Raw genomic sequence first — 23506 nt, 5'->3', positions numbered from 1 at the left:
TGAGTTTCCTATCAATACAATTATAGCATGGATAATAAATGATTATCATGAACAAGGAAATATAATAATAACCAATTTATTATTGCCTCTAGGGCATATTTCCAACATCAAGTCCTTAAAGACTTTTTCCGCTTCAGGCGAAGAGTCGGCCTTGTCCGGCTTAGGCGTGTATAGCGCCCCAAATTCGGCCTTCCGAATACCAGGGGCTTCGCCAAAAATTTAAAATCATAGACTTCTATGGCTAAGTGAGAGTGATAAAGCATTATAGTCCGATTGCCTGGTTCGTTGCGCTGAACACCTCCCTTGGAGGACCCAAAATTGGGGTAAAGAGTGTTCAGGTTTATCCCGAACACCCCGGTACTAGTTACATGGGGGCAGAAGCCGATGACTGGCCAACTCTTAGATTTTATAAACGGCCACACCGAAGGTAATATTTTAAATTAAGAAAGCATCGCATGGCGCAAATGAACTCGTGTCATATTACAGGATCAAATGAGCATGTTCATTGAAAAATTACATCCTTGGCACACTCATCTGCCACTAGGCGGGAACCCTCCAGGACACCCTCGTAATAATTCTTGGGGCGGCGATGCTCCTTGCCCTCCGGCGGCCCCTCCTTTACCAACTTCATGGCGTCCATCTTCACCCAGTGCACTTTCGCCCGGGCAAAAGCCATGTGTGCACCCTCGATGCACACAGACCGCTTGATGACTTCAAGCCACGGGCAGGCTTCAACAAGACGCCTTACCAGGCCAAAGTAGCTACCGGACAGGGGCTCGCCAGGCCACATTCGTACTATAAGGCCCCTCATGGCCTGTTCGGCCACCTTGTGAAGCTCGACCAACTGCTTCAGCTGGTCGCTCAAGGGCACGGGGTGTTCGGTCCCAGTATACTGAGACCAGAGCAACTTCTCCGTTGAGCTCCCCCCCAGCCCAGTAAAACTCTGCGGCATCCAGTACACTGCGGGGAAGATCTTTAAACGCTCCTGGAGAGCTCCAAACTCGGGTAAGAAAAAGGAAAGTCTCTTTCACGTGCTTGCTTTGCATAGTGAATGCCTTACCTGCGGCAATCTTCTTCACCGCGTTAATCTCCTGGAGGGCCCTGTGGGCTTCGGCCTTGGCGCTCCGGACACTTTCAAGCGCCTGCGCGAGCTCGGACTCTCGCGTCTTAGAGTCCAGCTCCAAGGACTCGTGCTTTTTGGTGAGAGCCTCGAGCTCTTGCTGCACCTTGCCTACTCGGGCTTCTTGCTTCTCCCGTTCAATGCGTTCTTTGGCCGCTTTGTCTTTGGCCTTGGACAACGCCTTCCTCAGGGTCGCCACCTCGGTCGTGGCCCCTGACAAATCTATGAAGATCCTATTACTTTACACCCAAACTTCTTTTTAACTACATAGACAGGGGTATTTTCTTACCTTTGCTCTCGTCGAGCTGCCTCTTGGTAAGGCCGAGCTCGTCCTCGGACCGCTTCAGGTCCTGCTTTAGCGCAGCGACCTCAGCAGTACATGCGGCAGCAGCCAGCGGTGAAGCCTACACATACACATAGACATACTCTAATTAGACTCCTGAGTTATCATTTGATCCTCTATTCGGCTTTTCTTTGCGAATGCCGAACACAGCATCAGGGGCTACTATCTATGCGGTATATTTTCTTATACTTTGGTTGCTCACCTCAAAGCCTGTTAGAAGGCTGGTGCAGGCTTCGGTCAGTCCGTTTTTGGCGGACTGAACCTTTTTGACCACCGCACTCATGATAGTGCGGTGCTCTTCTTCGATGGAAGCGCTGCGAAGCGCTTCCAGCAGGTGGTCGGGTGCCTCTGGTTGGACAGAGGACACTGGCATGGATGGTTGGCCCCCCTTGATGGGGGACCGCCTACCGGAGTCCGAAACAATCGAGGGTTCCGGCGCAGTGTCCGGCTGGGGCCCGAACTCGAAGCCCGTAGGAGCCTCGCTCCCTTGGTACCCAGGGTCCGGGAAGTCGCCGCGAGGCGCCCCCAGGACCACCTCCCCTTGGCTCGGTGCCTGTTTAGACAACACCTTGGCGTTGTCCATAGGGCGAGGGGTGGAGGCGGTCGGAATAGAACCATTGTTCATACCCGACGAGTCGAAAGAGCCGCTCGACGAGGGTACGTCGAGATGAGCTCGGGACGGACTGCACAATCATGTCCGGCATGAGGAAAGGTAGTACAATGAAACATATCATGAAGTACTACAGTGTCCGGACACTTACGACTTTGCCAGAGGCTTGTCCCTGGGTAGCCACTCGTTGTCGCTTTCGTCGGCCGTCGTGGCACAGTCCGGAAGGAGGGTCCTTCCCTTCTTGGACCCTTCGGCCTCGCCGGATGGGTCGGCCTTCCTTTTCTTGTCTCCCCCGGCTGGGGGGAGGAGAACTTTTCTCCTCCTCCTCCTTCCCATGGGAGGAGTGCGCGTCGGAGTCATCATCCGATGACTCCAATACAACCTTGCGCCGGAGACCCTTTCGGGTCCCCGCGACCTTCTTCTTGGTCTTTTTCGGCACCTCGTAGGGTGCCGGAGTCAACATCTTCATCAGAAGAGCGTCAGCAGGATCTTCGGGCAGTGGGGCTAGGCTATCGAGCTGCTCCGCCGTCTCTATCCAGTCCTGTTAATGACATGGAAGTTCAGATCCTGCACACAACTAAACCGGGGCTAATAAATACCCTGAGAAATATAAAAAACTTACCGGATTGGCGCGGCGCTTTGCGCTGAGTCCGCGGTCCTCGTTGAGGGGGGGAGGGATCTCGGCGCTCTTGAACAGCACCCTCCAGACGTCCTCGTGCGTCGTGTCATAGAGTTCTTGCAGCGTCTGGTGCTTGGCCGATTCAAACTCCCACAAAACAAATGCCCGCCGCTGACACGGAAGGATCCGGCAAAAGAGCATAACCTGGACCACGTTGACGAGCTTGATTTTCTTGCTCGTCATGTTCTGGATGCAGGTCTAGAGCCCGGTCAACTCTGTCGGAGAGCCCCAGGACAGGCCCTTCTTTTTCCAGGAGGTGAGCCGTGTGGGGATTCCGGATCGGAATTTGGGGGCCGCCACCCAGTTGGAGTCGTGCGGCTCGGTGATGTAGAACCACCCCGATTGCCACCCCTTTATGGTATCCACATAGGTGCCCTCAAGCCAGGTGACATTAGGCATCTTCCCCACCATGGCGCCTCCGCATTCTTCTTGCTGGCCTCCCACCACCTTCGGTTTGACATTGAAGGTTTTCAGCCATAGGCTGAAGTGGGGCCTGATGTGGAGGAAGGCCTCGCACACGACAATAAACACCGAGATGTTGAGGATGAAGTTGGGGGCCAGATCATGGAAATCCAGCCCGTAGTAAAACATGAGTCCGCGAACAAACGGGTGGACAGGAAATCCCAGTCCGCGGACGAAATGAGAAAGAAAAACTACCCTCTCATGGGTTTCAGGCGTTGGGACGATGTGCCCCGCATTCGGCAGCTGGTGCGCGATATTCGCAGGTAGGTATCCGGCCTCCCATAACTTTTTGATGTTTTCCTCCATGACGGAGGAAGCCACCCACTTGCCTCCTGCTCCAGACATGCTTGGAGTGGTTTGAGAAGAAGGATGCGAGCTTGGGTGCTAGAGCTCGAGTGTGCGGGAATGGGAAAGCGAGAAGGAAGAAGGCGTGGGTGGAAAAGGTAGATCTTTGTCCCTTTTATAAGGGCGGAGGAGGCGATGAGTCTCCCCACTTGCCTAGCAAAACCGCTCATTCGCCAGGAGCCGTAATTGATGGTGCGGTTGGGTTACCCACGTCCGTATTGATGAGAATCTCGTGATAAGGGGAACACGATCTCTGCTTTGACAAGACGTATCAAGAAAACCGCCTCACGTTATGTGCGGAGCTAGTCGAGAAAAGCGGTTCGAATAATAACCGGGCCATTAAGTGATGTCATACTATCAAAACATGTCAGCATATTGAATTTATGGAAGTATTATTCTCTCTACGGTGGTATGTGGAACTTATATTACAGGGTCGGACACTATCCTTGCATTCAAACTCTTCCATGGTGTATTCGGAGGAGGAACCCGCCTTGCAATGCCGAAGACAACACTGCGTGCCGGACTCATCGTCATTGAAGCCTGGTTCAGGGGCTATTGAGGGAGTCCTAGATTAGGGGGTCTCTAGACAGCCGGACTATATCCTTTGGCCGACTGTTGGACTATGAAGATACAAGATTGAAGACTTCGTCATGTGTCCGGATGGGACTCTACTTGGCGTGGAAGGCAAGCTAGGCAATACGGATATGGATATCTCCTCCTTTGTAATCGACCTTGTGTAACCCTAGGCCCTCTCCGGTGTCTATATAAACCGGAGGGTTTTAGTCCGTAGGACAACATACAATCATACCATAGGCTAACTTCTAGGGTTTAGCCTCTCTGATCTCGTGGTAGATCTACTCTTGTAATACTCATATCATCAAGAACAATCAAGCAGGACGTAGGGTTTTACCTCTATCAAGAGGGCCCGAACCTGGGTAAAACATCGTGTCCCCAGCCTCCTGTTACCATCCGCCTTAGACGCACAGTTCGGGACCCCCTACCCGAGATCCGCCGGTTTTGACACCGACACCAGGTCTCCTGTTCAGGAACGCGCCACTCAATCTCGCCTTGTGGGGGAAGCATGCCAATCCACACCAATTCATCAAGCGTGAGCTGATTCATTGAGGACTTTGCCCAGTTGGCCACTTTGCTTATCTTGTCTAGTTCGGGAGCCGACTTCGTAGCCTTCTTGGGAGCCATTGTCTTTGATCGCATGAACCAAGGGACTGCATGGTAGCAAGTCTAAATATAAGTCGGCGAGAAGGATGAGATTTATTTACACCTAAGTTATCTAAAGTATGAGCTAGTTGCAATCATCAAAATATCAAGAGAGCAAAATAGTAAGCGAGAGTTGGCTAAAATTGTCAAAAGAGTCGGCAAAATGGCAGAGCAATTCCGGGTCCAAGTCTAGTACAAACAACTATTGTGCGGGCTCATCAGGATTTATAGATCTACAAATTCAAGAAAATGCAAATGAGAGCTACAACTGCTATGGATTAACAGAAAGTAACAAAAAATTCATTGCGGTGGAGTATGGCAATTGATAGCAGATCGAATCTAAAGGTTTATCTCTATTCATGAACAAGATGAACTATGATCAAGACTATAGTAATGGCGTGGTCGTGGATGAACCAACACTTACAGGAAAGACAAGGGTGCTCAAGGTAGCCGCGGCGGATGAGTGCAAGCTCCAATAGAAGTGGTGGTGGAAGACGAGGAGTGAGCTTCGCCGATGACTGGGTCGGAAGCTCGAATGAGCGCGGAGCTCGAGCATAAGCAAGAGGAGGAAGATGGATATGCCCACGCGCGAGGTATAAATGGAACTGGCCCCCTCCTAGTCTATTTATAGACGGGGTACAAACCGAAGTGCCTGATGTCTACTACACAACCTTCTTCTTGTAGACGTTGTTGGGCCTCCAAGTGCAGAGGTTTGTAGGACAGTAGCAATTTTCCCTCAAGTGGATGACCTACGGTTTATCAATCCATGGGAGGCGTAGTATGAAGATGGTCTCTCTCAAACAACCCTGGAACCAAGTAACAAAGAGTCTCTTGTGTCCCCAACACACCCAATACAATGGTAAATTGTATAGGTGCACTAGTTCGGCAAAGAGATGGTGATACATGTGCAATATGGATGGTAGATATAGGTTTTTGTAATCTGAAAATATAAAAACAGCAAGGTAACTAATGATAAAAGTGAGCACAAACGGTATTGCAATGCTTCGAAACAAGGCCTAGGGTTCATACTTTCACTAGTGCAAGTTCTCTCAACAATAATAAAAGAATTGGATCATATAACTATCCCTAAACATGCAACAAAGAGTCACTCCAAAGTCACTAATAGCGGAGAACAAACGAAGAGATTATGGTCGGGTATGAAACCACCTCAAAGTTATCCTTTCTGATCGATCTATTCAAGAGTTCGTAGTAAAATAACACAAAGCTATTATTTTCGTTCGATCTATCATAGAGTTCGTACTAGAATAACACCTTAAGACACAAATCAACCAAAACCCTAATGTCACCTAGATACTCCAATGTCACCTCAAGTATCCGTGGGTATGATTATATGGTATGCATCACACAATCTCAGACTCATCTATTTAACCAACACAAAGAACTTTGAAGAGTGCCCCAAAGTTTCTGCCAAAGAGTCAAGACGAGAACGTGTGCCAACCCCTATGCATAAGTTCATGAGGTCACGGAACTCGCAAGTTGATCACCAAAACATACATCAAGTGGATCACGTGATAGCCCATTGTCACCACAGATAAGCACATGCAAGACATACATCAAGTGTTCTTAGATCCTTAAAGACTCAATCTGATAAGATAACTTCGAAGGAAAAACTCAATCCATTACAAGAGAGTAGAGGGGGAGAACCATCATAAGATCCAACTATAATAGCAAAGCTCGTGATACATCAAGATCGTGCCAAATCAAGAACACGAGAGAGAGAGAGAGAGAGAGATCAAACACATAGCTACTGGTGCATACCCTCAGCCCCGAGGGTGAACTACTCCCTCCTTGTTATGGAGAGCATCGGGATGATGAAGATGGAAACCGGAGAGGGATTCCCCCCTCCGGCAGGTTGTTGGAACGGGTCTAGATTAGTGTTTGGTGGCTACGGAGGCTTCTGGCGGCGGAACTCCCGATCTAGGTTTCTTTCTGGAAGTTTCTGTATATATAAGAGGTTTTGGCATCGAGAACAAGTCAGGGGGGTCTCTGGGCTGTCCACGAGGCAGGGAGGCGCGCCTAGGGGGTGGGCGCTCCCACTCACCCTCATGGGCAGCCCGAGACTCTTCGGGCCCAACTCTTTTACTCCATGGCCTTCTTCTGGTCCAAAAATAAGCTCCGTCAAGTTTCAGGTCAATTGCACTCCGTTTGGTTTTCCTTTTCTGTGATACTCAAAAACAAGGAAAAAACAGAAACTAGCACTGGGCTCTAGGTTAATAGTTTAGTCCCAAAAATCGTATAAAATAGCATATAAATGCATATAAAACATCTTGGATGGATAATATAATAGCATGGAACAATCAAAAATTATAGATACGTTGGAGACGTATCAGTGGCACAGTAACATTTTGGCTGAAAAGGTGCCTCAAATCTCGCGTTGACAAGCTTTGACATCATCCAACCAAAAATTCGCTATAGGATTACAAACACATGTGAGAACAGATGAGATGATGTCATAGTAAGATGAAGTGAACTTACTAGGTGCGGGAAGAATTCAAGACCCGGCAGCATCTGGATCTAGATAGGGACCCAGATGAATGATTCAGAAAAGGAGAGATATCAAGACTCAAGAACTGAATCAAAATGCTGGCTCTAAAGAAATTAAGACCCAGTGTGCACCCATTTATGTTTTTCTTATTTTCAGGATGAAGTTTAGCATGAATAAATCCTAGCTAAAGTGGGGGCTAATTTTGCAGATATTCCCCACGGGCAAGACCCGGCATAGTGTGACCCGGCTCTGAGCCTGATTGTTCTAAGCATGCTCTAGGAGTCACACTACTTCTGGGTCACGGAAGGAGCTAAGCTAGAGGAAGAAAGACAAAGAGCCCAAAACAAGACCCGGCCCGAAGTTGCTGGCTCTCACATGAGACTTGTGGGCCGGCTTACAAGGAGGCCCAGAAGAAAAGTTTTCCTAACTTCGAAAGTAAGAAGATCATCAAGACATAGAGTAGGATACGGGTTAAGAGTACGATCCAGAGTCTTCTGTAAACCATGGACTCAACCTATTATATAAAGGGGAGTTCCTGGGATGCCAAAAGGACAGGTTACAATCCCTCGAAAGCTAGGTAGAGAAAGAGCATCCTTGTAATGGGGATTATCATCAATATCAATCAAGAAGGAGTAGGCTTTTACCTCCACCATGAGGGGCCGAACCTGGGTAAACTTGTATGATTCATTCCCGATCAACCCCGCTCAAGCTACCACCTAGTTGCGATGGCCTCACAACTTAGTTCTCTTTCAAGGACATCTTTCGTGACAAAACCACGATACCAGATGAATCTAGTTTTGTAGCTGCCACTAGAGACTCAATCCCTCAAAGCAGTACAACCAACACGAGAAGGATGCGAGGAGGAGTCATGCCAAGCGAAGAGGGTGTAGGACAAGCCCTAGGAGAGTCGGAAGCATCCTAACAAAGCATCAAAGATGTGGCAGACGCAAGTTCATAGGCTAGTAAAGTGAACATAAGAGCAAGACCATAAAGTATCAAAACCTGTCAACAACTCACACTAGCATTACACATCACCGGCATAAAACCATGTCCTGGGTTCCAATCCTAGGGGCGAATTTTTTTAATTCATGTGCATTTTCATTTGCACTCAAGTGATTTCATGTTGAAGGAGAAAATCCAGAAAATTTTATTTTGCAGTCACACTATTTTCAGCAGAACTATCATCCATCATAAGAAAAACAACTCCTAGGTTATGTTTTTCAGTTTTGCAGTGACACATATATTAACAACATTGCATCATAATTGAACAAATAACATGATAAGGTAACAAAGGTTTCACTCCACTAGGCCAAAAAGATACTTCGTAAGTTACAAACTGATACGTCTCTGTCGTATCTACTTTTCCTAGTGCTTTTCCTCTTGTTTTGGACTCTAATTTGCATGATTTGAATGAAACTAACCCGGACTGACACTATTTTCAGCAGAACTACCATGGTGTTATTTTTGTGCAGTAATAGAACTTCTTGGATTGGAACGAAACTTTGCGAGGATTTTTTATTCAATAAAAGAGAATTTCCGCAGCCAAGAACCACCGGAGGGGGGCACCTGGGTGGGCACAACCCACTAGGGCACCCCCTCTAGGCGCAACCAGGTGGGTTGTCCCCACCTGGTGGCCCCGTAGACCCTGAAACCGATGCTATAAAATCACATATTTCCAGAAAAAAAATCAGGGCGGAAGAATTATCTGGTTTCGCGATACGGAGCCGCCATTACCTCCCGTTCTTCATTGGGAGGCCAAATCTGGAGTCCGTTTGGGGCTCCGGAGAGGGGAATCTTCAGTCTTCGTCATCACCAACCCTCCTCCATCACCAATTCCATGATGCTCTCCACCTGGAGTGAGTAATTACTTCGTAGGCTCGCTGGTCAGTGAGGAGTTGGATGAGATTCATCATGTAATCGAGTTAGTTTTATTAGGGCTTGATCCCTAGTGTCCATTATGTTCTGAGATTGATGTTGTTATGATTTGCTATGCTTAATGCTTGACACTTTGGGCCTAGGTGCCATGATTTCAGATCTGAACGGTTTATTTTATCACCATTATATCTGATTTTACAAGTTATAGTCACCTACTACGTGTTATGATCCGACAAACCCGGAGTGACAATAGTCGGGACACTTCCCAGTGATGACCGTAGTTTGAGGAGTTCATGTATTCACCGTGTGTTAATGCTTTGTTTCGGTTCTCTATTAAAAGGAGGCCTTAATATCCCTTAGTTTCCAATAGGACCCCGCTACCACGGGAGGGTAGGACAAAAGATGTCACGGAAGTTCTTTCCATAAGCACATATGACTATTTACGGAATACATGCCTACATTATATTTATGAACTGGAGCTAGTGTCGTATCGCCCTAGGTTGTAACTGTCACATGATGAATATCATCCAACAAATCGCTGATCCAATGCCTACGATTTTCCTACATATTGATCTTGCTAAGTTACTACTGCTACTGTTACTATTGTCACTGCTACAAAACTATTACTATCACTGTTACCGTTACTGCTGCTACTACCACTACTATCAAAGTTATCATAGTACTGTGCTACCGATCAACTTGCTGCAAAAAATTAATCTCCAGGTGTGATTCAATTGACAACTCAGTTGCTAATACTTGCAAATATTCTTTGGCTCCCCTTGTGTCGAATCTATAAATTTGTGTTGAATACTCTACCCTTGAAAACTGTTGCGATCCCCTATACTTGTGGGTTATCAAGACCTTTTTCTGGCGCTGTTGCCGGGGAGCATAGCTATATTTGTTGAGTCACTTGGGATTATTATCAAATTGTCACTATGAAGAATCTAAAGGATGCTAAGACTAAGATTTTTCCCTCTAAGACGAGGGGAGGTAAGGAACTGTTATATAGCTCTGCACTTGATTCACCTTCTGTTATAAGTAGACTTGCAACACCACCACATGCTATTAATCCTGATATGTCGCAAGTTACTGACGATGCTACTTCTGCTATGAATGATATTTAAGATGATGCTAGTACCTTGCTTGATGATAATGTGCCACTAGGTGAATTTCTTGATGAACAACTTGCTAGAACTAAAGCTTTTGAGAATGTTGAAATTGTTGAAACTAATGAAGAGCTTGGAACTGAAAATCTTGAAACAACTATTAGAACTAACCCTCGTAGATATGAATTGCCTAAGGTACCGGAAGGTTATGTTATGAGCGAGGAGACAACTAGGGATATTCTTGCTTGTAATGATAGAGATGATCTAGAAAAAATACTATGCAAGTATAAAGAAAAGACTTTGTGCTAAAATGAAATGTGATCCTCGGTTTGCTAGTTCACCTATCTTTGTTGACAATAAGGATTATGAATTCTCTGTCGACCCAGTGTTGATTACTTTGGTTGAATCTGATCCTTTCCATGGTTATGAAACTGAAACTGTTGTGGCACATTTTACTAAGTTGAATGACATAGCCACCATTTTTGCTCACGATGAGAAAATTCTCTATTATTATGTTCTCAAATTATTTCCGTTCTCATTAAAGGGTGATGCTAAAGCTTGTTACAATACTCTTGCTCCTGGTTGTGTGCGTAGTCCCCAGGATATGATTTATTATTTCTTTTAAAAATATTTTCCTGCTCATAAGAAACAAGTTGCCTTACTGGAAATATTTAACTTTGTGCAAATTGAAGAAGACAGTCTCCCACAAGCTTGGGGGAGGCTTCTCCAATTGCTTAATGCATTGCCGGATCATCCTCTTAAGAAAAATGAAATACTCAATATCTTCTATAATGGACTAACCGATGCTTCTAGGGATTTCCTAGATAGTTGTGTTGGTTGTGTTTTTAGGGAACGAACTATTGGGCAAGCTGAAGAATTATTGAATAACATATTTTAAAATTATGATGATTGGACTCTTCTTGAACCACCGCCTAAACCCACTCCGAAGAAGAGGGGTATCTTATATCTCAGTCCTGAAGATATGCAAGAGGAAAAGAAATCTATGAGAGAAAAATGTATTAAAGCTGAGGATGTCAAAATTTTACCTCCTATTGAAGAAATACATGGGTTTGATACACCACCACCACCTAAGGTGGTAGAGGTAAATTCTCTAATGAAATTCAATGATAATGATAATCCTCACAATATGCACCCTAGCCAATGCCTTTATGAGTTTCAAAATTACATTAGAAAGCAAGATCACTTCAATGCAAATGTTATGAAACAATTGAAATACAATACTGATATGATTTCTCACTTGAGTGACTTGTTATTTAGAATCTCAAATGATGTTAGAGGTGTGGGGAAACATGCTTCTATGGTTCAAACTCAGTTAGAACAAGTTGCTAAATCTCAAAGAGAGTTGTTAGATGAGATGAATAATAATATCAATGATCATGTTGTTAGAGTGATAACTAGAGGAGGTAGGATGACTCATGAAGCACTTTATCCTGAGGGGCACCCAAAAAGAATTGACCAAGACTCTCAAAGGGTTAACACTGATGCACATACTCCTTCTAAAAAGAAAAAGAAGAAGAAAAATGATAGGACTTTGCATGCCTCTAGTGAACCCGAAGTAGAAAAACCACCTGATAATGTAATGAAGTTTCTATCTCTGATGTTGAAACTCAATCTGGTAGTGAACACTCATCTTATGGTAATGGAAACAAATGATGAGGTTCATGAAGATACTCAAACAAATAATAAAGAACCATACAATGCTGTTGAGATAGAACCAATAGTTGATCTTGATAACCCACAACCCAAGAATAAAAGATATGATAAAAGAGACTTTGTTGCTAGAAAACATGGTAAGGAAAGAGAACCATGGGTTCAAAAACCTATGCCCTTTCGCCCTAAGTGAACTAAAAAGAAAGATGATGAAGAATTTGAATGCTTTGCTGAAATGATTAGGCCGGTCTTTTTGTGTACTCCTTGACTGATATCTTAAAAATGCCTCCTTATGCAAGTACCTGAAAGACATCATTGTCGAGGAAACGACACCAATGGGATCACAGGGAATCCCTACTACGGTTGACAGGGCGTGGGGCTGTGGAAAGAGCGGGTTTATAAGATCAACGTGGTGGGAATTTTATCCAGGTTTGGGCCGCAAATGATGCATAATACCCTAGTCCCGCTTTGGTGTATATTTAGTGTTCTTGAGTTCTTAAACTAGCTGCGGTGCATGCCTAGTCCAAAGAGTCTGAATCCCTCCTCAGTATGCCTCGGGCCTCCTTTTATATGCCAAAGGGGTTGCCACAACGGCACACAGGAGGTGGAAAGTGCCTACAGTGTACAAGTCTATCCCTGACATCATGGGACAAAATGCATTTAATGCGCTGCCGGTGCGTTCTCTTTCTTTATCGGGGATGGCAAGGAAGATCATCTCATTTGTCGGCGCCTCGCTTCGATGCGCGTCCAAGCTGACGAGGCATGCAGCGCCATGTTGGCTCGCTGGCTGCTGCACTGGTCCGGTGGCAGGGTATTCTCGAAGATCTGCATGCCACCACGCAGGTGCTTGCCTGGTTGGCCTAGAAGCTTCATGTTGCCATGTAGGTATGTGCCAAGTTGGTTGGCTGGCTGCTGCATCAGAACGGCCATGGGGCAGTGAAACCATGGTAAGTGCAGGCTTGGTTGTGGCCCCACGGATGTCCCCGGCAGGAGGCTTGCCGGGGTCCTGTGGGCGTCCCCGGCAAGGGCCTTGCCAGGGGGCCTTTGTCTTTCGGTCCTCATCTAGTGTTGCAGGCCTTCAGTCTCCACAAAGATCTGCATGCCACCATGCAGGAGCTCCCGATCCTCGATCTTGACGCTTGCCGATGGCGTCATAACTCTCAGGCTTAAGGGCGGAGGTCTTGCTGGTGTTGGGAAAGTTGCCCCGGCAAGAGCCCTTGCCGGGGCCATGTAGGCCGCCCCGGCAAGGCTCTTGCCTGGGGAAGCCCATCTTGTCCCTTCTCTTTATGCTTCTCACTTGGGTCCTGTCTCGGCAGCTTTGTATCTTTGCTTCCTCTGCCCCGCCGAGCCCGGCTGCGGGTGTGGCTACGACTTCCCGTGAACAACTAAAGGGGTACAGAAGGGCCCCTACTTTTATACACCGATAGGAGCCCCTGGGCCAGGGCCATACATAAGCACGGAGCGTTGTTGGGCCAGGCCTAGAACGGTGTGCGGGCACGCGTGGCAGAGTTTTTACTGCGGTAACTCCTTCGCCACTTGCGCTTCCCCATGACCCATATTGAGTGCGTGACGTGGGGGTCGTGCGTGGGGCGGTTGCAGCGCGCTTGCGTCACCTCATGGTGAATAGTAAAGAAGCGGCCCACGTCTTCCCCATAAAAAATAGGAAAACGCAGGGGCGCGGCTCTTTTACTAAGTGGACTCGGGTCGTGGCCATCATGGCGCCTGCGCCCCACGACCACGGGGGGCGAAACGGCCGTTCCACTTGCCATCTGAATCCTGGCTCACACACCACGTGTCCCCCATGCCTCGGGGAGGGCAGGCAGTGGACACAGAGGGTACGGGCTTTAATGCTGAGGCAGGGGGCCGGGCGCCGCTGATTGGAGCAGCGGGTCGGTCTTGATTCCTCGCGCCCCCGGCGGCTGGATTGGTTGATTGGGGCGGCCGCCCTCAGGCTCGCTCGGCCCCGTCCCCCTATAAATACGGGAGAGGGACAGCGTCTTTCCGCATTCGTCTTCTTCTAGTTTGATCCCTTCTCTTCCTTAGACATGGCGAGAGGGCGCGGTCGGGGCCGTCCTTCCGCGAAGGCGACTAGGTCTTCCTCCCGCCAGAGAGCCTCGGTGGTTAAGGAAGAGCCAGACGCCCAAGGCGAAGGCCACACTCGAGGCAGAGGTGCCGGATAGGGCCGCGGCCGGCGAGGCGGTCGAGGTAGAGGTGGGGGCGGAAGGGGGGCACCTGCGTCATCACCATGTCCTCCACCATCTCCTCGCACTTCGTCGAGCGGCCATGTCGGGGACACGACGTTGGAGTTCATCCTGCAGTTGCGTGAGCCGCCGTGTAGCCGCCTTCGCCTTCCCGAGGCATTCGCGAGGGTGCTGGAGATCGACCAGCCACCGAGGTTGAGGCTCCACATGAAGGGGTGTTGCAATGGCGACATGTGGGTGAACACAAGGTTCCCTTCCCCTCATGTGATGCTTCTTCGTCAGGGCTGGAAAACCTTCGCATGCTCCCATGGCTTGATGAAAGGGCACGTCCTCTACTTCAAGTGAGTGGAGAGCGACCTGCTCTCCGTCAAGGTCTTCGGGCGCTCGGGACACAGGTTAGGGTGATGCGCGAAGAGCTCGACCGACGACGAGAGCTCCTCCTTGAGCGACGGCGATGAGGAGGGGACCGGTGGGGAGGACGACGAGGACGGGTCCGACTAGATGTTGGACGCCCCGTCCCTAGGCGACGCCGGCAGCAGCACCATCTGCACCTGGCCTTCTCCTCGACAGAGTGATCTGCCGAGGAGGGGTAGTTCTTGGCGGCGACTCCTTGAGCCAGCTCCTTGAACTTCTCGGGGCCGTCTCTTCTGGCGGCTGGCGCTGGAAGGCCGGAGAAGACGAAGAAGTGGGTGGCGGGCCATCAAGTCAGAGTATGATGGCATTGACGCCTTCGTCGCGTATTGGCGGCTCGCTGCCTCATCTTCCAGCTTCTTCCCCGGCACCATCATCACCAGCCTTCTTCTGGGCGGCCACCGGGACGTTCTCTTGGTGTCTTCTGCTGCTCGTACCTCGCCTAGGCACTCCTTTTGCCCTGCTGCTGTCTTGATCCACTTCCTGAGAGGGACAAGAAAGGGATTACAGGCATCTTATCTTCTTTTTTTATATCTTAAGCCTACGGGCACTTGTCGAATTTAGACTTTGTAACCCCTTGCTCATTCCGTATGAATTGTACTTGTTTGATCAACGTATTAATGAAAAGGGTGTTTGCCGGGTTCTCTTGTGCGTGAGCGAGGCCCGGACCGAGGAGCGAGTCCTTGTTATTTTAAGAAAACAACGTCGCCCGGCAACAAACCTTGCCGTCCTCTCGCCTTATAGACCAGCCATACTCACGCCCTTGGAGGAGATGGGGGCAAAGCAGGATTAGGCCCCTCGCTCATCCCCTTTCTACCGCGACTACAACCAAGTTCCGACCCAAAGGAGAGTCTTTGGGAATAGGAAGGAGGGAGCACGGTGGCCTAGGAGTGAACGAAGTCCCATACGTTTAAGCTTCATACGGAAGTGTACAACGGGGGAGAAAAGACTTATCTGAATCTGCAGCCCCTGGCAACCTTGGCTTGTCGGGGTCGGTGTGTCGATCCATCTTCTTTTCTCCAAATGGTTCTGCGGAAAAGCCTATGCGGCCTGCGAGCCAAAAGAGGACCGGAAGAGATAGAAAGACACGCACTCGACCTCTTTGCTAGGGGTTAGCTGCCACCAAACACTATCAACCCTAATAGTGAGAGAGACTCAACCTAGCATGCATGCTAAATTCTAGGGCGCCAACGCTTCATTTATTTATCTGTTGCTCAGGATCTGCCCCTGGCTTTGTACAAAGGGTTAGATGCCTTGCCAGCAAGGCTTGTACAAAAAGTGGTCTGCCGGGAGGCCCAGAAACCACGCCTTATGGGTAAAACTTGCGAGGATGTTCGATGTTCCAGGAGTTTCTCATTGGAATTCCATCTTCGGTCTCTAGGTAGACTGTGTCGGGCCTGGTGACTCATATCACTCGATAAGGGCTTCCCACTTTGGCGCCAACTTGTAGGAATTCTTGGCAGATTGAACTCGCCGAAGAACAAGGTCGCCTTCCTCAAGGCTTCGGTCATGAACCTTGCGGCTATGGTAGCGGTGCAAGGCTTGCTGGTAGTGAGCAACTCGCACAGTAGCCTGAAGACGATCTTCCTCAAGGAGTGTCGCATCATCTTGGTGCAACTGCTCTTGCTCAAGCTCATCATAAGAGAGCACTCGAGGTGACCCGTATATGAGTTCCATGGGGAGAACTGCTTCTGCCCCGTATACCAGGGCAAAGGGTGTCTGGCCGGTGGCTCGATTTGGTGTTGTTCTGATCGACCAAAGAACCATCGGCAACTCGTCAATCCAGCGCCTTCCACAATTGTGGAGCTTGTCAAAAGTCCTGGTCCTGAGGCCTCGCAACACTTCTGCATTTGCCCTCTCGGCCTGGCCGTTACTTCTGGGATGAGCAATAGAAGCAAAATAAACCTTGCCGCCGAGGTCTTGGATGTATTGCATGAAGGTGCGTCTCATGAACAACATGCCGTTATCGGTGATAACCCTATTGGGCACACCAAAATGGCAGACTAGCCCCTTGAAGAACTTGACGGCTGACTGTGTTGTCACCTTTCTCACCGGCTCCACTTCCGGCCACTTTGTGAACTTGTCGACCGCGATGTACAAGTACTCAAAGCCCCCGACAGCACGGGGAAAGGGGCCTAGTATGTCGAGCCCCCAGACCAAAAATGGCCAGGAAAGAGGGATCGTCTGAAGAGCTTGAGCTGGTTGATGAAGCTTTTTTGAATGGAACTGGCACGCCTCCCACTTGGTTACTAGTGGAGTTGCATCCTGGAGGGCGGTGGGACAGAAGAAACCTTGCCGGAACGCTTTACCGGCAAGGGCTCTCGACCCTATGTGGGAGCCACACATGCCTCCATGTATCTCTGCCAACAGCTCTAGTCCATCTTCCCAAGGAATCCACTTCAATTTCACGCCGTTCGGTCCCCTTCTGTATAGGGCATCATCCACAAACTGGTACATGTTGGACCGATGGGCTACTTTCTCTGCTTCTTCCTGTTCCTCAGGGAGTTCCCCGGTTTGGAGGAAACGAACGGTGTGTTGCACCCATGTTGGATCCTGGGGCTCGACGACAAGGACTAAAGGCTCATCTTCAGCCGTAGTGGCAGCTGCCTCTACAGCCAGGGCTTGGGGTCCTGCCGGAGGTTGCTGCCTTTCGGCAAGCTTGGGGCACCCGGCAGCATCCTTGTCGGCGGCTCCTGGGAGCTTAGCGGGAAAGTACTTGTCGGGGCCTGCCTTCCTTCGCTTGCTATGTCCTGTTGATGGCACAATGGATGGCTGGGTCAACTGAAGCACAAAGGTACTTGGTTCCACGGGTAACTTGAGGGCAGCGCGTTTCGACAAGTCGTCGATGTTGTTCTCCGCTCGGGGAACATGTCTTCTTGCACACCGTCAAAACGATCTTCCAACTTCCTCACCTCATCCACATAAGCTTCCATCAGCGGGCTCAGGTAATCCTTATTGACTTGCTTAACGACGAGCTGTGAATCACATCTAATGATGAGCTTCCTGATTCTAAGGTCTGCCGTGATCCTGAGACCGGCAAGCAATCCCTCATACTCTGACGTGTTGTTCGTCGACTTTTCCCGAGGAAAGTGCATCAGGATCATGTACTTGAGGCACTCTCCGGTGGGCGTGACGAGCAGCACGCCGGCACTAGCACCTTGCAGTGAGAAAGCCCCATCAAAGTACATAATCCAATCGTGGCACGTCTCCTTGCCGGGAAGGGTGGTCTCTTGAATCTCCTCGTCGGGCATTGAGGTCCATTCTGCTATGAACTCTGCCAAGGCTCGGCTCTTGATTGTTGAAGTACTTTCAAACTTGAGGCCAAAGCTCGACAATTCCAACACCCACTCCACAATCCTCCTAGTGGCATCCGGATTGTGCAAGATTCGTTGCAAAGGGAGGCAGGTGACGACGGTGATCTCATGTGCTTGGAAGTAGTAACGCAGCTTTCTCGAGGCCATAAGAAGGCCAAAAGGTAGCTTCTGTATACCAGAATATCTTGATCTAGCCCCTGCAAGAGGGAACTGACAAAATAAACGAGGTGCTGCACCACCTTCTTCTTCTGATCGACTTCGCCCGCTTGCGCGGGCCCCGTCTTGCCGGGACCAGGCTCCGCCGGGGGTTCTGCCTCACCAGCATCAGGCCCTGCCGGGGAGAGCTCCGGCCCATTACCCGAAGGCTCTGCCGCTACCGCTGCTTCTTCCTCAAATTCCCTCTGTGCCACTAGCACAGCGCTAACCACTTGATTTGTTGCTGCTAGGTATAGCAGCAGCGGCTCTTGCGGTTTCCGTGCGACTAGTATTGGCGTGGAGGAGAGGTATCTCTTCAAATCTTGCAGCGCCGCCTCTGCCTCCGGCGTCCACTTCATTGGACCCGCCTTCTTAAAAACTTTGAAGAAGGGGAGGGTGTCATGGAAATATCACGGTAGATGTCCTAGTGTGAGGACTTAGTGCTGAGTCCAACGCATCTATGTGGTAGCTTGAGAGGGGTTGAGCAGAATCGAGAGACGCAACACAAGACGAGGATTTAGACAGCTTTGGGCCCCGGGAAACATCATCCGGTAATAGCCCTCCATGCTGTTTGTGGCTAGATCTCATTATGATAATGAGGAAGCCGCCGTAAACCGGCTCTCCCAGTTATCCCCAACCCTTAAGATTGTTTCTTCTTACTTGTCCCTCTTTGGGGAGCCCTGCCCCTCCTTATATAAGTTGAAGGGGCGGGTTACATGTGGAGTCCAACTCGTACTTAAGACTTAACTATTATGACTTCTCTTCATGGGCTTCTTAACATCTTGGGCTTCATAACGTCTCGGGCTTCATAACGTCTCGGGCTTCATAACCCCTGGCAACCCAGTTATCACTGTCTGCCTGTTTATGACTGGTGCCGGTTTATGATGGTCTGTCGGGTTATGACTGGTGCCGGTTTATGATGGTCTGCCGGTTTATGATTGTCTGCTGAGTTATCACCTGACTTAACTCCTGCCGGGTATCATCTGACTTAACTCCTGCCGGCTTATCATCTGACTTAACTCCTGACTTAACTGTCAGCCGGTTTATCAACCTGCCGGTTTACCATCTGGGATAACTGCATGTTTTAACTGCCTGTCTTAACTGTCAGCTGGTTTATCAACCTACTGGTTTACCGTCTGGGTTAACTTCCTGTTTTAACTGTATGTCTTAACTGTCGGCCGGTTTACCAAGTCACAGCCGAGTTATAACTCTGGCCGGATCATACTGCGGGGTATATCCCTGACATTAGCCCCGAGTTTAATTTGGATTTATCCATGTTAAACTGATCCTGATCATCCTTAAGTCCTTGCCATTTCCTCCTTCTAGAAAATCCGGGTCAATAGGCCAGCTTCATAATCAATTTGCTGACATTGGTTTTTCATAGAGAAATATTGTGAAGAATAATTCATTTGACTCAGCTCCTAATGCTTAACAGAAATATTGGTCCTTAAAATACTCATCTGATCTTCAGCCGGTTTAAGAATGTAGAACTTGTCGGTTTATCATTCCCAAAATTGCTGGTTTATGAATATTGATGGCACCGGATCATAACTGTTTGTTAACATCAGTTTTGAAAATATACCTCTTATATGCCTATCACTTGTAGCCCCCAAGTCTTAAGAAGGCAACGTAGTAACATCTTAAGATTTGCTTCAATATGAATGTCACAAGCTTTGAAGAAATCCAAATTGTTCATCTCAGTTACTAGTCAAAACTAAATATTCCACATATGTAGCCCCAAGTGTCGGGTTGTCATGCTTGCAGCAACCTGGGACTTGTAATTGCTTGATACTCATAAAAAACATCAATCAGTGTAGCCCCGAAGGGCCGGGTCATTATGCAATAAGGAGCAGGGACTTTATAGATATGATCATGTAGACTTGAACAGCAACGTGTAGCCCCCAAGGGCCGGCTCAGTAAGATAATATTGAGCTGGGACTTTATATATACTTCATTGAGAATAACATTAGACGATGTAACCCCCATCACAGGACTTGAACCCACATCCACAAGGTGGAGAGCTTTGTGCTTTACCAACTGAGCAGTGGATCCTTCAATAATAGATGAAAATTTGTGTACCTTGAATTGTTGATAGGAGCAATTGGTAGCCCCCAAGGGCCGACTCATTATGATGTGATGAGTCGGGTCTTCAATAACTGAGCAAACAATGACTTTGCATTAGCCCCCAAGTGGCATGGTGCATGCTTCCAGTGACATGAGACTTGTGTATTTGATGTAATCCCAACTTGAATAATGTAGCCCCCAAGCGCCGGGTCGTAATCCTGCAATGACTCGGGACTATTCCTTACATTGTAGAATAAATCATATCCATTGATAAAATAATAGTAATTGCACTAAAGCGACTTTGAAAACCTCAGTCATAATATTGGTTATTGATAACCATAATAAAAAATCCAGCCGTGTTGGCTATTAAAGATTTGAATAAGTATAACCTGGTTTGAAAACCGATTCCTGCCATATAAGCCGGTATATCCATGCACATATGATACATGCTATGATGATGTAATGATGATGATGATGTAATATATGATGATGTATATGTACGATCAAGAGGGTTTAAGCTATGGTTCGGATACGACCAAAGCCCCCATGTAGTCATAATTATGGCATTGCGCCGATCAAGAGGTGTAGCTATGGTTCGAATACGACCAAGCCCCCAAGTGATTTCCCTAGTGCCCTTATGCCCATCAAGAGGCGTAACTATGGTTCGAACCCATAGCCCCCAAGTGATTTCCTTGGCGGCCTTATGCCTATCAAGAGGTGTAGCTATGGTTCGGATACGACCAAGCCCCCAAGTGATTTCACTGGTGCCCTTATGCTTATCAAGACGGTATAAGCTATGGTTCGGATATGACCAGAGCCCCCAAGTGATTTCCCTAGTGGCCTTAAGCCTATCAATAGGTGTGACTATGGTTTGAACATAGCCCCCAAGTGACATTGTGAGTTGCGCTCAAGGGATACCCATGTTTGAGCTGTGCTGCGCAGCAAACTCTCTTTGGCCCCATATGATAATATTGGCTTGATAGCCGGATTACCAAAGTAGCCAGAGCCATGCTCTTATGATAATATTGGCTTGATAGCCGGATCAAGAGGTGTAACTATGGTTCGAATACGACCAAGCCCCCAAATGATACTATGAGCTGTGCTCAAGGGGCACCTATGTTTGAGCTGTGCTTTTGCAATAGACTCTCTTTGGTCCCCTTAATTTTTCCTGAGAACTCAAACTTGCGAGAGATTATTCTTTTGAACCGAAAATTCTTAAACCGGATACTGAGAGCTTCAAAGCTTTTCGAGAGACAACTTTCCCTTGAGCCGGATTATAAACCAGAAACCTTCTTTTTAAGCCGGAAATTTTCTGACGGCCTTTAAATTTTCATCAATATAACAGTAGCCTCTGGGACCGGGTTTATCGTTCCCTTTAAGATCCTGGGGCACTTGAACTTGCTGAAACTGGCAAGACTTTGCTGAGTCATATCATCGTAGCCCCCGAGTCTTAAGATGACTCAAGGAGTTGTCTTGAGATTCTCCGTACTTGACCATAGAAGAAGGTATATATCATTGATGTTGATAACGCGATGTAAATCCATAGAAGGCTGAGGTAACTGCGGCGGGTTATAAATGATCCCGTATGAGTCGTGCCAGCAACTCGGCCAATGGTTCCTTCCAACTGGCTGTTTAAAGTTAACCAAGATATAGTGGCGGCGATTTGTGCACATGTCCATTGAACCATCCGGCACCGACAGCGGCTGATGATAATTTGCCTCCAATTTGTTGGAAGAAACCGGGCTACCCAAGCAGTGACTTGCTCATACTCAATAGACAGCTCCTGCAGATAGGTGCGGCCCGGTGTGTTGATGTACACCAAACCGCAAGGGCAGTAGCGTAAGCACTTCCGTTGAGCATGGTGGCACGGATAAATGTAGTGCAAAATGACGATGCTACGCACTCCATATCCGTGAGATAACTCCACTTCGGTGGTGAATAATTGTCCTGATGTATTTGGATGACCGATGATCTCAGCGTCTCTGCCATGAACATGGAACAATTTGTCCTGGTATTTTTTATCAGATGAACACAAACGCTGGCGCTAGATATTGTTAGATGTAATCTGGGTGGACCAGCAGATGATGACTCATTGCGATGATGACTCATTGCTCTGTTCCTGTAGTAATACCGTGCAATACTAATTGAATTTGCTTTCATGAACAGGTAGGGAAGTCAAATCATGTATCCAGTTTGACCCTCCTCTCCCTTTGGCGCAAGCTTCCTATAGTAAATCGCCCGCAGCGCTTTCCGGGTCGTGGGCTGTTTTCCCCTTTTTCTTTTGCTCTGATGATCTGCCAGTAGTACTTTATCTCTTCTAACTCGGATGGATGTAGCAGGTCCCTACACCGATGCTCATACTCAAAGATCCAAATATCCTCTGAACCAGTACAACTAGCCGGATTTGCCTCAACGAGCTGCTCTGCAGTAGTCGGATCAGTAGAAAATCTTGTAAACAATTTTCTGACTTGACCAACAACCTCATTGTGATTGACCGCTTCAACAACAGATACAACCGTCGCATCTGGTCGGCAGTAACTCTCATCTCATCATCGTGCTTGTCCTTCAACAGCAGCAGTTCTCAGTTTGATAGTCATCACTGTCTCCCTGTCCCCAAAAACGAGATGCCATGCCTGTTGTTTGCAAATTTCCTTCTATGGTCTTCAAACTTAAGTCGCGGCCGTTTCGTCAAATTTTTGCAATTCCCTCCAATGGGTCAAGAGCAGGCGGCTTGAACAGGTGACTCTTTGGCAGCGACTCAGGGTCGCGAGGGCAGTTGAGGCAGGACGGAGCCAGCGCAAGGATTGCCGGTGGGTTGATACGGGCGGCGGCTCTCCCATTTCTATGATGGCGGGTTGATTGAAACAATAGGGTCGGAGACGGCGGTTCTGAAGATGGCGACTCGTGGCTGTGGGGACGAGGCCGGCTTTTCGTGGGCATCCCAGCTCACAGGTGTAGCAGCAGGCGATGGCAGGGCCCAGGCTGGTGAATCGAAAGTACGGTGGCTCAGTGGCAATTAAACCGGCTCAACCCACGGTTTAGTAATAGTAGAACACCTGCGGGTGCATCTTCGGAAGTATTTTCTCAAGGTAGTGGTGAGTCAAAGCTTAACGGCCAATTCAGCCATCGGGGCGTGACGACCCAGAGGTAATTGAAGGAGAATGGCGACTTGAGGCCGCACCAATGAAGGTGACTATGCCGCATGGTCAAGAGCAAGGACGAGCCAGCAACGGCCCTCGGACGGCGGCGGCCGTCGAGGGAAATCTCGGTGTGACGGCTGACACATAGTGGCGGTCTAAAGCGACAACTTGGCAACGACGGGACCCAGCCAATGCACGTGCGGAGCAGCTGGGTTTGAACCGGGCTTGAGCGCGGATGTGGCGGTT

This window comes from Triticum urartu, chromosome 7 (assembly GCF_003073215.2).
Source record: "Triticum urartu cultivar G1812 chromosome 7, Tu2.1, whole genome shotgun sequence".
NCBI lineage: Eukaryota > Viridiplantae > Streptophyta > Magnoliopsida > Poales > Poaceae > Triticum > Triticum urartu.
This window is presented reverse-complemented; position numbering follows the sequence as displayed.